Source organism: Bos indicus, chromosome 4 (genome assembly GCF_029378745.1).
Source record: "Bos indicus isolate NIAB-ARS_2022 breed Sahiwal x Tharparkar chromosome 4, NIAB-ARS_B.indTharparkar_mat_pri_1.0, whole genome shotgun sequence".
In the NCBI taxonomy this organism is placed as follows: Eukaryota; Metazoa; Chordata; class Mammalia; order Artiodactyla; family Bovidae; genus Bos; species Bos indicus.
In genome coordinates, this window is record NC_091763.1 from 108,151,788 (window position 1) to 108,164,494 (window position 12,707).

A 12,707-nucleotide genomic window follows, 5' to 3' on the forward strand; every position below is an offset into this window, starting at 1 on the left:
TTTTGATGTATGAGTTGTGTAAAAACTAGAGGGGTTTTTTTTTTTTTCCTCCAAAATATTTCACTGGAAGATTTTATAGGCTGATCTAGATTATCTTACTGCCTATAGCAGAGACTTTCTTGGGTACAAAATGTGGTTCAGAGTTGCAGGACTCATCCAGAGCAGAGTCTGCCTCTTGACTCAGGTGTGGCCATGTGACTTTCAGCCAATGATCATGAACAGAGAGGACAGTGCACTAAGTCAGAACGCGGGTCCTGGGAGGCTTGGCATGTTTCTGTTTTCTATCTTGAGTGTCTGGCACTGCGCTGAGAAGAATGTGCTATACTAAGTCCAGAGAGAGACGTCAGGAGCATGGCCATCCAGATGCCGTACCAATCTATTTTAAGAGGCAGAGCAGTGACACAGCAGGTGCTATGAAACAAGTCATCTAAGATTAGCCAAATCCTACCTGAGCTATAGCTGCACGAGCAGAGCAAGTGGCTATAGTTTTAAGTCACTGAGTTTTGAGTATGCAACACAGCATCTTTGGGCCAGTACCTTATGGCTGCAGTGGCCAAAGATGGATTATTAGAATCAAAGTTGGCAGGCTCTTCATTCTAATGTGGGTTTTTATCTGTCATTCTTTTCCCCCCTGTTACACTAGTTATGACACTTACATATAGAACTTAAACTATGCACTTTTGGTGCCTTTTTTTAGCAACTTGTAGTTCTCGGTTTAACTGCCTTGGCTTCCCTTTGCCTTTCATACTTTTTGTTAGTATGTATATATTTTCCTATATTTTGGAATCCCTTTTTTCAGTTTGTGGGTCATTTTTTTCTTCTTTTCTTAGACACCTAAATTCATTCAAATAAAGATCTCTTTAACATTTCTTTCCTCCTTAAGATCTTTGTTGACTTTGGGGAGGGGCAAAGGAACCATTAATGATAATCTATTATGCTCATTCTTACTTTTGTTGAATGGTACCCAAACCAGGTTATGACAATTTAGAAAATACCTCTAGAACTTGATGTGTGTGTGTGTGTGTGTGTGTGTGTGTGTGTGTGTTTTTCTTGTAATAGAAGCTTATACATCAGAATGTGTGAATGAAAATGCAAAATTAGAAACAAATCCCATGAAGTGTTTGGACACTCTGACAGCTGCAATTTTTCAACATAAATGACTGCACTTAGCTGCAAAGCCTCTGTCATAGGGAGACAGGACACTTCCAAAATTGCCTGCTGCCCTCTTTAGTAATAATGAGAGTTTTCACTACCTAGATATCCCATGATAAAAGACACCTCGGTGCACACAGATGGAAGAATCCAGACTTTATGCATATCCCTCAGAGTATGCACATGCTACTCTATTCATCTTCCCTCCTTGTCTAGATGTGGCACAAGATTATTCAGGCAAGAAGATGTGGGCAGGAGTGGAAGCTTAGCAGTCAACAGGTGAGCCTGTCTACTCTTTCGCTTTCCTTTTAATCAAAGAAAAGACCTGACAAAATTCACTGTTAGCCTCTTACTGGTGCCTTCTGACAGCATTAGGCAGGGGGAACTCTTTTTTCCTAGCATCACACCAACAAATTTATTTTATTTTATTTTTTAATTTTTTAAATTTTTTTTTTTTTTTTTTAAATTTCAGGTATACACGTGCTCCCCATCCTGAACCCCTGGGATGGCCCAGGGGGATGGTATGGGGAGGGGGGAGGGAGGAGGGTTCAGGATGGGGAACAAATTTATTTTAAAATGCACAACACTTAACATGTGTTCCTCAAGGTATTATCATTTCTGAAACAGTATGGCTAAGTGTCTTTACTTAAGAGATTTTTAAGGACTAATTTTTCTTATTCTTTTAAAAAAGTATCAATCTGCCTTTTAGAGATATTTGAGATATACCATCACACAAATGCAAAGTTTCATATGGATGCATGCTCAGTCGCTAAGTCATTTGTCTGACTCTTTGCAACCTCATGGACTCTACTGCCAGGCTCCTCTGTCCATGGAATTTCCCAGGCAAGAATACTGGAGTGGGTTGCCGTTTCTTTCTCCAGGGGATCTTCCTCACCCAGAGATCAAACTCACATCTCCTGCATTAGCAGGCGGATTCTTTACTGCTGAGCCACTAGGGAAGTCAGATGTTTTATGCATATTAATAAGAGTCTAGTTTTGGGGATGTATTAATAGTTGAATTCTGGTGACCTTTCAAATAAAGTAGGATGGGCTCACATCTTGTCCTAGATCCACGTAAGTCAGAAGCCCAGTGTCTCTCCCTGCACCAAGCTGCCCCTGAAGAAGTACCTGCCCATGTGACCCACTTCTAGGAAGCCAGTTTGAAGACTGCTATCTATGATGCCAAATTTCTGAGCTCCTTTCTTCCAGGACTACAAGAATAGAAACTTCTGGTTTAGTGATTCTAAAAAAACAGGATCATGAAGAATAAATAATTTCCATATTTACCATACTTTCTGCCACAACCCAAATAGGCTTGTAGAGACAAGACCAAAGATATTAGAGTCAATTTATTTCAGATATGGGCAACGTCATGAGCTGTCAACAGATGCCCTGTAGTCCCCAGCTTCAGCAGCAGGTCAGCAGTAGGGTCATCTGTAATCCAGGAAGGGTACCTGCCCAGAGGTGCCCACCTCCTAACACCCGGAACCTATGAATACATGTTACCTGGTGAATGCGGTTTTAAGGCTGCAGCTGGAATTAGATTTTCTAACTTGGTGACTTTAAAATACGGATTATCCAAGGTGAGCCCAGTGTAATCAAAAGGCGCCATAAACATGGGAAAGTGAGACAGAGTCGGAGACGACAGCAATGAAATATGAGTAGGACTTGGTCCAGCACTGCTGCCGGCTTGAAGATGGAGGAAGAGAACCAAAAGCCGAGGGAATGTGGGAGCTTCTAGAAGCTGGAAGGAGCAAAGAAAGAGATTCTTCCCTGGAGCCTTTAGAGAGAGACACTGGTTAGCCAAAACCTTTATCCTAGCCTGGTGAGACGCACCTCAATCTTCTGAACTACAGTGATAAACCTGTTATTTTAAACTGCTGCATTTGTGTCAGTTTTGTCACAGCAGCCAAAAGGAACAAATATTTCATCTCATTAATGAGACAGGTTCAGGTGGTGGTGGTGGTTTAGTCGCTCACTTGTGTCCAACTCTTGCAACCCCACGGACTGCAGCCCACTAGGCTCCTCTCTGCAGGAATTTTCCAGGCAAGAGTTCTGGAGTGGGTTGCCATTCCCTTCTCTAGCAGATCTTCCCAACCCAGGGATCGAACCCAGGTCTCCTGCATTGCGGGCAGATTCTTTACCAACTGAGCCACCAGTGAGACAGGTTACTACCTAAATTATGACTAAAAGCTATCTAGACTACGCATAACTGAGAGACAACAAGAATTTACAATGTAAGATAGCAATCTTATTTGAATGCAAATAGCTTTATAAAAGAAAATAAAAAAGATAGAAAACTGGACTTCAGCAAAATTTAAAACTTTTGTGCATCAAAGGGTAGTATCAAGAACATGAAAAGACCACTCAGAGAAAAATAAAATATTTCCAAATCACATATCAGATAAGGGCAGTATCAAGACTATAGAAAGAACTCTTACAACTCAACAATAAAGAGATAACACAGTTTTCAAAAGCACAAGGAATATGAATAGGCAGTTCTCCAAAGAAGATATAAAACTGGTGTAAAGCATATGAAAAGATGTTCCTCATCATTAATCATTAAGGAAATTCAAATCAAAACCACCAGATACCATCTGAGACATAGAGAACAGACTTGGGGGTTGCCAGGGAAGAGTGGGTGGTGGAAGGATGGAATGGAAGTTTGAGATTAGTATATGCAAACTATTATATATAGAATACATAAACAACAAGATCCTACTGTGTAGCACAGGGAACTATATTCAATAGCCTGTGATAAATTATAATGGAAAAGTGTATGAAAAAGGATATATGTATATAGTACATATTTACTGTACAGTAGAAAGTAACAACACTGTAAATCAACTATACTTCCAAAAAAAAAAAAAAAACCACTATGAAGTCAAGAAACACCTGGAGTACCTGGAGTAACAGGCAAATTTGGCCTTGGAGTATGGAATGAAGCAGGGCAAAGCCTAATAGAGTTTTGCCAAGAGAACATACTAGTTATAGCAAACACCCTCTTCCAACAACACAAGAGAAGACTACACATGGACATCACCAGATGGTCAACATCGAAATTAGACTGATTATATTCTTTGCAGCCAAAGATGAAGAAGCTCTATACAATCAGCAAAAACAAGACCAGAAGCTGACTGTGGCTCAGATCATGAACTTTTTATTGCCAAATTCAGACTTAAATTGAAGAAAGTGCAGAAAACCAATAGACCATTCAGGTATGACCTAAATCAAATCCCTTATGATTATACAGTGGAAGTGAGAAATAGATTTAAGGGACTAGATATGATAGACAGAGTGCCTGATGAACTATGGATGGAGGTTCATGACACTGTACAAGAGACAGGGAGCAAGACCATCCCCAAGAAAAATAAATGCAGTAAAGCAAAATGGCTGTCTGAGGAGGCCTTACAAATAGCTGTGAAAAGAAGAGAAGCCAAAAGCAAAGGAGAAAAGGAAAGATATACCCATCTGAATGCAGAGTTCCAAAGAATAGCAAGGAGAGATAAGAAAGTGTTCCTCAGTGATCAGTGCAAAGAAAGGAAAATAATACAATGGGAAAGACTAGAGATCTCTTCAAGAAAATTAGAGATACCAAGGGGACATTTCATGCAAAGATGGGCTCGATAAAGGACAGAAATGGTATGGACCTAACAGAAGCAGAAGATATTAAGAAGAGGTGGCAAGAATACACAGAAGCACTTACAAAAAAGATCTTCACAACCCAGATCACTCACCTAGAGCCAGACATCCTGGAATGTAAAGTCAAGTGGGCCTTAGGAAGCATCACTACGAACAAAGCTAGTGGAGGTGACAGAATTCCAGTTGATCTATTTCAAATCCTAAAAGATGATGCTGTGAATGTGCTGCATTCAATATGGCAGCAAATTTGGTAAACTCAGCAGTGGCCACAGGACTGGAAAAGGTCAGTTTTCATTCCAATCCCTAAGAAAGGCAATGCCAAAGAATGCTCAAACTACCGTGCCGAGGTCCAGCCCTGGCTGTTCCAGGGAGTTCGAAGCGGGGACGGCATTGGCGAGGATCAGGATACAATAGCTTCAATTAGATATTAATTAGAGATATAAAGAGTAATAGAATGAGGATAGCTCAGTAGGAAAATTCAGTGGAGAAAAGAGGCTGAGTAGCTTGGTTTACGTGGGAGACCAATAAAACTTCAAGACAAGAAGTTTGCACCACTTACGTAGGCTGCAGGCGTCCTTCCGTTCTCCCGAAGGAGAGGAGACACTGAGGCCTCCCCGGTCGGATCTTAGAAGCCCAGGCATAATTAGTAAGCATGGCAGGTTCCGCGCTCCAGATGGAGACTCAGCTAGAGTTTGAGAGAGACAGCAACATGGGGAGACCAGTATTTCGAGAAACTGATCCCAATTCTTTATTTTCCATGGTCTACTTTTATACACTGAGATGTTATGCAAAAGTCACACAGGGTCAGCAGTCCTGACTTTTATCAAAGTCAGGTGCTTCATACAAATGTATACAGAGGTCTTAGGGGTGTTACATCATCTTCTGGCCAGGGGGCCTGCTGACAATTTATGACCCTCTCCTTGTGACAGTGGTCAGTCAACCAGGACACTTATTTCTCCAGGGGTGATTATTTTTAAAACAGATGCCACCCAAATAAAGTTACATTTCTACAGGGTGAGGGTGTAGTGGGTTTTAGTTAAGGAAAGAATTTACTTAGCCTAAGGTCTAACATGATTAATATCAAAGGTTAATACTTATTTCTTCTATATATTCATTAATGTGTGTAAGGGCAGGGGATGTGGAGACTCAGCAACAAACATTGGCTCAACAAATGAAAAACCCTTCACCAATACAATTTCTAATCAGCCCACTATACTTATACTAATGGTTTTCTAACTTTTCTAAGGAACCTATTTTTAGAACCATCTCGTGCCTCTCATGGTTGGGAGGCTGTGAGCAATAACATGTGGCCGGACAAGCCTGTCAGGCAGGCTAGAGAACCTTCAGAGGAGTTTGTAGGTTGAAACACTCCTATCATGCCCAGGAATTATTATTAACTGGAGCTCTAAGTTAACTCCTTCTCCGAAAGAGGTGGTGGGGGACAGTCCCCAGTAAAGTCAGAGGTGTAGGTGAGAGCACAAACTAGCAAAGTAGGCAGGCTCTGGTTATGGGGGTAGATGCTTGAGGATTTCCAGGGGGACTCCTGAGGCTCGATACCGCCTTTGCATATGTCGAGCCTCCTTTCTCATGACCTTTGCCACGGGCTGAGTGCCTCACACCGGCTCCCCGCACTACCGCACAATTGCATTCATCTCACACGCTAGTAAAGTAATGCTCAAAATTATCCAAGCCAGGCTTCAGCAATACATGAACCGTGAACTTTCAGATGTTCAAGCTGGTTTTAGGAAAGGCAGAGGAACCAGAGATCAAATTGCCAACATCCGCTGATCATCAAAAAAGCAAGAGAATTCCAGAAAAAAACATCTATTTCTGCTTTATTGACTATGTCAAAGCCTTTGACTGTGTGGATCACAATAAACTGTGGAAAATTCTTCAAGAGATGGGAATATCAGACCTCCTGACCTGCCTCTTGAGAAATTTGTATGCAGGTCAGGAAGCAACAGTTAGAACTGGACATGGAACAACAAACTGGTTCCAGATTGGGAAAGGAGTACATGAAGACTGTATATTGTCACCCTGCTTATTTAACTTATATGCAGAGTACATCATGAGAAACACTGGGCTGGATGAAGCACAAGCTAGAATCAAGAAATGCCAAGAGAAATACCGATAACCTCAGATATGCAGATGACACCATCCTTATGGCAGAAAGTGAAGAACTAAAGGCCTCTTGACGAAAGTGAAAGAGGAGAATGAAAAAGTTGGCTTAAAGTTCAACATTCAGAGAACTAAGATCATGGCATCTGGTCCTATCACTTCATGGCAAATAGATGGGGAAGCAGTGGAAACAGTAACAGAGTTTATTTTTGGGGGCTCCAAAATCATTGCAGATGGTGATTGCAGCCATGAAATTAAAAGACGCTTGCTCCCTGGAAGGAAAGTTATGACCAACCTAGACAGCATAATAAAAAGTAGAGACATTAGTTTGCCAACAAAGGTCCATCTAGTCAAGGCTATGGTTTTTCCAGTCATCATGTATGGATGTGAGAGTTGGACTGTAAAGAAAGCTGAGTGCCGAAGAATTGATGCTTTTGAACTGTGGTATTGGAGAAGACTCTTGGGAGTACCTTGGACGGCAAGGAGATCCAACCAGTCCATCCTAAGGAGATCAGTCCAGAGTGTTCATTGGAAGGACTGATGTTGAAGCTGAAACTCCAATACTTTGGCCACCTGATGCGAAGAGATGACTCATTTGAAAAGACCCTGATGCCGGGAAAGATTGAGGGTAGGAGGAGAAGGGAACGACAGAGGATGAGATGGTTGGATGGCATCACCGACTCAATGGACATGAGTTTGAGTAAACTCCGGGAGTTGGTGATGGATAGGGAGGCCTGGTGTGCTGCAGTCCATGGGGTCGCAAAGAGTCGGACACAACTGAGCAACTTAACTGAACTGAACTAGGTATTATTAATAATTAACACTCATTATGATGGCTTTAACAAAAAAAAGAGCAAGTATTGGTGAGGATACTCCTCCTATATTACTCATACGATTATAAACTGTTATAACCACTGAGGAAAAGAGTTTGGCAGTTCCTCGAAAAGTTAAACAGAATTACCACATGACCTAGCAATTCTCTTGAGAGCTCCTCGGGACTGCAAGGAGATCAAACCAGTCCATCATCCTGAATATTCACTGAAAGGACTGATGCTGAAGCCAATGCTCCCATACTTTGGCTACCCGATGTGAAGAAGTAACTCATTTGAAAAGACCCTGATGCTGGGAAAGACTGAAGGCAAGAGGAGAAGGGATGACAGAGAATGAAATGGTTGATGGCATCACCAGCTTGATGGATGGCATCACTGACTTGATGCATATGAGTTTGAGCAAGCTCTGGGAGTTGATGATGGACAGGGAAGGCTGGTGTGCTGCAGTCCATGGGGTTGCTAGGAAAGATTGAAGGCAGGAGGAAAAGGGGACAATAGAGGGGAGACGGTTGGATGGCATCACTGACTCGATGGACAGGAGTCTGAGCAAGCTCCGGGTGTTGATGATAGACAGGGAAGCCTGGGGTGCTGCAGTCCATGGGGTTGCAAAGAGTCAGACATGACTGAACAACTGAACTAGCAATTCTACTCCTAGATATGTTTGAGTCAAGAGGACTCAAAATGTATGCTCACACAAAAACTCATACACGAATGTTTGTAACAGCCTTATTCCTGATAAAAAGTGAAAACAACCCAATGCCCTTGAACTAATAAATGGATAAATAAAATGTGTTGTTATAGCCATCTGATGGAATATTATTTAGCCACAAAACAGAAAGACATATTGTTACACATTACCATGTGGTTGGGCCTTTCATGCTAAGTGGAAGAAGCCAGACACAAAAGGCTACATATTGTGTGTTCCATATGAAATGTCCAGAACAGACAAATCCATAGAGACAGGAAGTGGATTACTGGCTGCCAGGGAAAGGGAGAGGGAGGGACTGGGACTGACTGAAGTCTACACAAAGTCTCTTTTTAGGGTGACGAAAATGTTTTGGAAATAAGTGTTAGTAATGGGTACACTAAAACCCACTGAATTATATGCTGTAAAGTGATACATTTTAGGTTGTATAAATTGTACCTCAGTTAAAAAAAGTATAGAATCAATCCACCCAACACACCATTAGAGCTTAGTACTGAATATCCAGGTCGTGACCATGGCCTTGTCACCTTACTAAGGTGAAATGATGTGACTTGCTAGTTGACTAACTTTCAGTTTTCCTGTGTACTTTAAGAACTCCCATTGCAGGCCCTGATCTTGTGACAAACCCAACTCCAATCAGAATACAAACACAGACTCAGCATTTTTAAATTTCTTCAACTGAAATCTGACTTTGTGAAGCACTTTCTCATTTTCTCTTCAAGTCAGTTTATGCCCTTGAGTTTTCCCTTGTTCTTACATCCGTTATCTCCTCGTTGACAAGAGGCCCCCTCAATCCTGTGCTACCCCTTATGCTTTATCAATGTCTGAGTCCCTCAACAGACTCATCCTGAAGTATCTACCTGAGTATCTGGTCTACCAGTTTAGAAGTTAAGACACTGTTTCTAGTCCTTTAGCGATTTCTTTAGAAATTTTGGCATGCCTGAAAGTGAAAGTGTTAGTCGCTTGGTTGTGTCCAACTCTTTTCCACCCCATGGACTGTGGCTCACCAGGTTCCTCTGTCCATGGGATTCTCCAGGCAAGAATATTGGAGTGGATAGCCATTCCCTTCTCCAGGGGATCTTCCCAACCCAGGGATCCTGCACTGCAGGCAGATTCTTCACCATCTGAGTGACAAACTTATCCAAACACAAAGCCTAATATTCCTCAATACCTTTACCCTCATTCTGGACAAAACAAGAATCTCAGGATGCTTTAACTCCATTTAACCATCCTAGCTTATATATGTCTATATGTTATGGTTGTTGTATATTTTAATTCTGTGTATTTTACCTTCAGTTTTTAAAAACTTTTAAAAACTTCTATTGTAAAATAATTACAGACATACAGGAGGTTGTAAAGAAATGTACAGAGAATTTCCAGGCACAGATAATTCTACTAATAACATCTATATAATACCCAATATATAATGCTAAAAATATAGTAACAGTCTGTTTTATTTTTTGGCCATGCCACACAGCATGTGGGATCTTGGTTCCTCAACCAAGGATCAAACCTGCTCCTCTTGCACTGGAAGGTAGAGTCTTTTATCTACTGGGCGTCCAGGGAAGCCCCTGATCTCTCTTAATTTTGTCTGTATTAAAAGTAATATAGTGATGACAGCCTTCTCTGTCAAAAAATTTACAAGGTCAAACAACACGTGTCATGGTAAGCATATAGCACTTTATTAATTGTGCTAGTAAGTCCAAGGGTCTGTGGAGAAAAACCTGAGTAACATATCTTTCTAGTTTCTTCCAATCAAAGAGGATTCATGTTTCTACTTTGTAAAGAGACATACAACTTTCTCATCAGGTCATTGTCAAGTTATCTTTAAAATATAAAGAGCTATTCTCCACCTCTTAACCAAAGCAAAGTCAAATCTATGCAGCAGAATACAGAGGAACAGAACTAGCTGACTACAAAGCCACATGTCTTCTTTCCTTCCTCCCCAAAATGCAAAGATCAGAATGCTAAGCGAGAATACATGAATGCACGTTCTGATTTTTTAGAGATAGCAAAGATGTGCAGGTAATGAAAAAGACCTCATTTTCTTCCCTGTGTATATCAGCATAGTTGTGAGCCTATGTGTATAGAAATGTTAGAAACACAAACAGGGGTTTTTAAATTAAAAATATAATAATAATCCTTGATGGTTTCTGTCTTATATTCTCTCTGCTGTTCAGTGATATTTTCTTAATTACTTGAGAACCGTGTTTTTTAAAAAAAGTTTAAGTACATTACTGACATGAACTCAATGACCAACACCGTTTTCCCTCCCTAATACGAGTTTTCTCCTTATCACTCAGGGTACATGGCAGCCTTAAGGTCTGAGAGTTTTCGATTGCTAGTATCAGAAAGTATCTAGCTCTTTGGCATGTACTTGCATTTATTGTACAATGCCAGGTACAATGCATGGCATTACATGTGTATGTGTACGTACACCCCATACCTGGCAGGTGTATGTGTATGTCCACCTCACACATGGCAGGTGCTGAAACAATCACGACTAGTTTCAGATGCACTGACTTGGTCTCCCAGCTCGCTTCCACGTGCCTTGAAGGCAGCATCTGGATCACCTGCGTTCCAGTTAGCAAAGCACAGTCGCACGCCTCACCCCAGACCTACAGAGCCAGAATCCACATTTAACAAAACACACTAAAATATGAGAAGTGCTGACTTAGGTCATTCTTTGAAAAATCAACCGCTCCAATTTACGTCTCTTTTCCTTCAGCATCAGGTTTCCTTCCTTTTTGAAACACCCAGGGTTCAGTATTTTTTCAAAAAGACAAAAACAGAACCGAATTTCTCTCCATGCCGTACCACCTTCAGTGACTGAGCCCTCCTCTGCTGATCAGACTCCCAGTTTGGTTTCTCTGGTTACCACACTCCTGGGATGAATCCTATGCCCCTGCTCCCTTTACTTTTAATTTTCTCATTCCCGTTTCTTTGGTTACCACACTCTTGGAATGAACACTATGTCCCTGTGCCCTTTACTTTTAATTTTCTCGTTTCTTTCTTAAAACTCAGAAACTTGACTTTCACTCCTGTGTAGTTCCATACACATACAAAGCACTAAAAAAAATGCAGATAATTACCTAGAAAAATGCAGATAAAACTAAGGTCCATTTTTCTAACACGCACTGTCCCCACTGCCAGCCAGAAACTGGCACTCGCCATCTACCTCTACACGTTGTTGTGACCACTGGCTTTCAGTGCCCCTCAAAGTTCAGGGCGGAGAGTTCAGGAATGAGGCCCTCTGTGTTCTGGGTAAAACTACTAAAGCAGAATAGGCCTTCAGAGAGTTAGATGTTTTCAAGAGAAGATATATGAGCCCGATTTTCCACCTCCTCATATCTAGAATTGAGCACCAAAGAATTGACGCTTTTGAACTGTGGTGTTGGCGCAGACTCTTGGGAGTCCCTTGGACTGCAAGGAGATCCAACCAGTCCATTCTAAAAGAAGTAAGTCCTGATTATTCATTGGAAGGACTGACGCTGAAGCTCAAACTCCAATACTTTGGCCACCTGATGCAAAGAACTGACTCATTTGAAAAGAACTTAATGCTGGGAGTGATTAAAGGCAGGAGGAGAAGGGGATGACAGAGAATGAGATGGTTGGATGGCATCACCAACTCAATGGACATGAGTTTGAGCAATCTCTGGGAGTTGGTGATGGACAGGGAAGCCTGGCGTGCTGTAGTCCATGGGGTCGCGAAGAGTTGGACATGACTGAGCGACTGAACTGAACTAAGCATATCTAGAAAAGCACTAAAATCCTTCATGCTGACGACTGCTCCTTGTGAGTAGCAGAACCTTCTACAAAAATGTGTGCTTGGCTACATGTATCCTCCACTTAATCAAAATCACATGTATATACATATACAGACCTGCCCCCAACACCGCCCCCCTACCCCACCTCTTTGGAGCAGTCGCTCAGCACTGTCTGAGGTACTGTCTCCTGGGCTGCAGTCCTTATTTTGCCCCAAGTAAAATTTAACTCAACTCTCACGTTATGCTTTTTTTTTTTTTTGTCAGCACTATACTTATTGGAAATGAATTCTCTTAGCAGCATGTGATGCCTGATTAATTTCGTGTGCCCACTCCTATCCTGTATCCACTCAAGATCATTCACAGATCTGTGCTCCTGCCTAGCTGACTGGATTGGCCAAACTTACCACATGCTCTCCACAGCACTGCTCCAACCCTGAAAAGCAGAAATGTTAACATCTCTACAGAAGTAACCCAAGAATATGGAAGCTCAGA

The 12,707-nt window shown here is 41.6% G+C and overlaps 1 protein-coding gene across 5 annotated transcripts in view; it reads right to left on the reverse strand.

The window, feature by feature from the left end:
* TPK1 (thiamin pyrophosphokinase 1) overlaps nt 1-12,707 on the reverse strand; it is a 384,981-nt gene that overhangs the window by 41,519 nt on the left and 330,755 nt on the right. The window contains exon 9 of one of the 5 annotated variants that reach the window (XM_070787344.1): nt 1-12,707. This exon is cut by the window's right edge and continues 57,588 nt beyond it. The exons of the other annotated variants lie outside the window; for them this stretch is intronic. The gene's annotated coding sequence lies outside the window, so the exon portion shown is untranslated. 5 annotated transcript variants of the gene reach the window in all.